General features: G+C 36.4%; 1 pseudogene; it reads right to left on the bottom strand.

Moving 5' to 3' along the window:
- Positions 1 to 317: 317 nt before the first annotated feature.
- LOC131899961 (small ribosomal subunit protein eS6-like) lies at positions 318 to 1,058 on the bottom strand (annotated as a pseudogene).
- Positions 1,059 to 4,635: the final 3,577 nt, after the last annotated feature.

Here is a 4,635-nt window from a genome sequence, read left to right as displayed (position 1 = left end):
GGCTGAAATCAATCAAATAGAAACAAAGAGAACAATACAATGAAACAAAGAGGTGGTTCTTTGAGAAAATCAACAAGATAGACAAACCCTTATGCATCCTAATTAAAAGACAGAGAATATCCAAATGTAGTGTTTCTTTATAATTTTCATTTCTTGAAAAAGGATTTTCTTGTGCATCCCAGGTTGGCTTGGATCTCATGATCCTCATGCCTCAGCCTTCTGAGGACCAAGGTTACAGGTACATATAAAGACACTTGGTACCCTTGCAATTTCTTTTTTTTTCAGGGTATGATTATTTATTTGTTACCTTTAAAGGCTTATTTTTGACTGAACTCAGAAGTAGAAGCTCTCAGTCAGGACAACCTATGTCTCCTGGCAATCTGTTCCTGGCACTATTCTTTGGCTTCCTTCATTGTCTTGGCCAAAAGTTTAACATATTCTGCAGCCTCCTCCTTGTTTTTCTTAGTGTGCTGTTTCTTCAGAGCCATATGTCAGCGTTTGTGTTGTAAGACAGGTGGAGTAACAAAGTGATGAATCTTGGGCGCTTTGGTCCTAGGCTTCTTACTTTAAGGACTTTCTGACAATGTATTGCTGGACATCATCTTCTTTAGAGAGTTAAAAAGCTTTGGTATTCTGCTGGCTCTTTTAGGTCCCAACCGACAAGGCACAGTAGTATCTGTCACTCCAGGAATATCCTTCTTTCCATTTTTTTTTTTTACAATAACCAAGTTGAGAACCCTCAGATGGGTATCCACACTTTATCCATGAACATAATTGAACTTTGTCTCCTCAGTTCTCCTTAGTCTATAAGAAGAAAACCTTTTACTCAACACCAAGTACACTCTGCCATGGGTCAAAACTCTTTGCTTCCTGGGCAAACCTTGTTTATCATTCCTACCACTAAGTCAGACCACATAACACTTCCACTCTTTTCCCACCGCATCAGCAGCTACGTCTATGGTCATATGCTTTTCATAGAACATATGAAAGTTGTATTCATCATCCACTTCAATGAGTTTCTGACAGCTGGTGGCAGGACAGGGGATATTCAGTTTCATCGTGACACAGCCGACTGCGTAGGAGATGCCATGAAAAACAGAGGTCCTTATGATTTCTATAATGTTGGTGACAGCCCCTATTTCAATCATGTTTGGTGACCTGTGGGTTTTTTTTTTTATTTTTGCCACTCTCGCAAGAGATCTAACAGTTTTATCATTTATTTTTGAAGAAACTGAATTGTCTGACTGGTTATTGAATTAATTTATGCTCTTCTCTATATTACTTGCTTTCTTGTGCTTACATTTTGATTAATTTTTTTTAACTTTTTCAGTTAAAATCTTATGTTATTTACCTGAGATAATTCTCCATTTACAATACAGATATTCATAGATATAAATTTTGTTTTCATCATTTTTATGTGCTCTGAAAACTTTGATGTACTTTTATTTTCATTTAGTCTTAGATATTTTAAAATTATTTTTATTTATTATTTTACTTATTATTTATTACTTATTATTTTTAAACATTCTTTTGAGACATAAGGATTGACCCAGGGAGTATGTAGAAGTGTGCAGTCTAATACATAAGCACAATTGTCTTATTGGTTACAAATATGTTTGCATAATGGTCAGAGAAAATACTTGACACAATTTTAATTTTTCAAAATCTGTTTGGAGCTCAGGATACACTTTATCATTGTGAATATATGGTGAGTGCCTGAAGACAGGGCATTACATTGTCTAGTGGAGGGGCATTTTATACAGCAGGGGCCAAGTTTACTATGGTGTGAAAAAGATTCACTGAAAATAATGTCAATTTTAAGTATCCAGCCATTCAGTTACGTCTGTCACTGGGGTTGATCTAGTATCTTTCCCTCTACAATATGATTTCAGACCATGTATCAGTGAAATACATGTTTTGAGATCAGTGTGAGGTATCTGAGTCTGTGGAGTTTCACTTTAATTTTACTAATTTAGTAGTAACAGTAGTATGTATTTAATAATTTATTCCCATTTCTACAACTAATTTAATTCCATATGTGACATTCATTTAAGCACACTCACCTATGTTTCATTGATCCCACTTATTAAGTAAAGAGACTGTTAGAACTTTTTTCTTCTGATTTTCTTTAATATTCCTGATCATCTGTAATTCTGATTTACTAAATCAATGAATGTATTTCTGTGCCATTTTGCATTGGTTCTCTGAGTACTTATATTTTAAGGAGAATATTGAAATATGGGTACAAATATTTTTTTAAAGAATTTAGACCCAAACTATAAGAAGAGGTTTCAAGGATGTTTTAAGAAAAGCAAGTTAGAAAAAGGGAATATGGCCAGGCGGTGGTGGCGCATGCCTTTAATCTCAGCACTCGGGAGGCAGAGGCAGGCGGATCTCTGTGAGTTCAAGGCCAGCCTGGTCTCCAAAGCGAGTTCCAGGAAAGGCGCAAAGCTACACAGAGAAACCCTGTCTTGAAAAACCAAAAAAAAAAGAAAAAAGAAAAAGAAAAAGGGAATATGATATTTTGTTTGGTAGCAAAATAGATAAAGCAGATACTTGTATCGCTTTACATGTCTAATGAATAAAGACATTTTAATAATACCTATATTGTAAATATTAGACATGTATGTAAGATGGAGAATATCTTATTACAGAAGACTACAGACACTATAACCATTTGTAAGACAGGGCATTTTAATGTTTCATTAATATTCTTCTAACCTTATGATCAAAACTAAGATAAGTATCTTGTCTTTTCTGGGCTATTCAATATATATGAGAGAAAGCTGGGAGGTGCTTCTTTGAGAATCTTCCTGCTTTTACATCTTGCAATTGTAGATGCTGCCCCTCTGGTAGAAATGAAAGTCATCAGTGTATGTATAAAATAATTTTCAGAGATGGGCCCTCATAGACGAAAAGTAATTTCCTCTATGCTGCAAAAGAGGACACTGATTTCTCCACAACTAATCTCCTCTGGAGGGTTCACAGGCCCAGGGTCTCCAGTGGGACACACAGTTATATACTTGCATTCTGATGATAGATTCTTTTTTTATTAGATGGATGACTTTGGAAAAGTTACTTAGTCTCTGTAAGTTTTAAAGATCTCGTTCATAAATTCATAAAAGTTCTTTGGGAATTTTGTACATGATTTGATCATAGTCACACTCCATCTTACAACTCTTCCTTAAACCACCCACACTCCCTACCTACACAACTTTGTGTCTTCTCTTTTTGTTCTAATTAAAGGCCATTTGTTATGCCCAAATATCATTATATATGTGCCCTTTCATTGGAGCATGGTCACCTTACATTCTTAGATAAAACTGACCCTCTGTCTCCCAGTAGCTAACAATTTCCAGTAGCTCCTGTGCTTGGATTGGGACTTCATGCCCAGCTCCCCTTCAGGGTTGGAATTTGGTCTTGTGTAGGCTTCCACAGGTCTTGCATTGTGTCACCACCTCTGTGTGTTTAGATGTGCAATTGCCCCGTTGTGTCAAGAAGACACTGTTTCCTTCTAATCATTCACTACATCTGGCTTTTACATTATTCCTGCCTCCTCTTATGCAAGGATCCATAAGTAGGAGGGGGTATGGCATGGCTCATTTAGAACATAGAACTCTGTATTCTCTTATTCCTTATGACTTAAGAAGTTGTGCTGCTCTATGTTAGTTATCATCTACTGCAAATAGAAGCTTTTCAGATGAAGTTTGAAAGTTGCATTATTTTATGGATGTAATGATAATTCATTAGGAGCTCACTTAATACTATGTCCATTTAGGAGAATAATGGTAGTAAGTTCTCTTCTAAGGTCTATGATATGGGTAGACAGAGGTTCTTGGCCGAGTAATGGTACCAGGTATGGGTTTTATTTTGTAGAGTAGGCCATAAACCCAGTTAAAAGGTGATTATTTGCTCCATAACTTTTGTGCCACTATTACATGAGTGAGCATGTCTTTCCATGCACATTGTTGTTTTATCTCACAGGGTTCATGGATGGGTAAGACTGACTATTGCTTTTCTCCTCCAGTAACTTGAATAGAACATTACAATGCCATGGAAGTTTACCAGTATGGAGGAAGCTTCCAGGTCAAGTGTGTTGTGTCTTCAGCAATAGCATCTTACCATCAAATACTGGAGGATAGTCAAGAACACTGTCAAAAGTCTCTATGGTGGTTTGAATGAGAATGGCCCCCATAGACTCATAAGTTTAAATACTTGGTCTCCAGTTAGTAGAACTGTTTGGAAAGTATTAGGAGGTGTGCCCTTGGAGAAAGTGTGTCCCTAGGGTCATGCTTTGAGGTTTCAAAAGACTCACACCATTCTAGGTGTTCTCTATGTCTCACCTTTTCAGATCCGAAAGTGAGCTCTCACTTTTTCCTGCTACCATGCCTATATTCTACCATCATGGACTCTACACGTTTGATAGTCTAAGCTCAATTAAATGCTTTCTTTTCTAAGTTGCTTTGGTCATACTGTTTTATTACATCAATAGGAAAGCAATCAAGACAGGTTTTTAGAGACTTCAATGACTACCTCCAAAAGAAATAATTCACTCCTAGTACTGAGATCTTTATTGTTAGCTTGTATTGTTTGGTAGGTGAATTGTTGTCCCATTATAGAGTAACTCCATTTTAA

Source organism: Peromyscus eremicus, chromosome X (genome assembly GCF_949786415.1).
Source record: "Peromyscus eremicus chromosome X, PerEre_H2_v1, whole genome shotgun sequence".
NCBI lineage: Eukaryota > Metazoa > Chordata > Mammalia > Rodentia > Cricetidae > Peromyscus > Peromyscus eremicus.
This window is presented reverse-complemented; position numbering and strand designations above follow the sequence as displayed.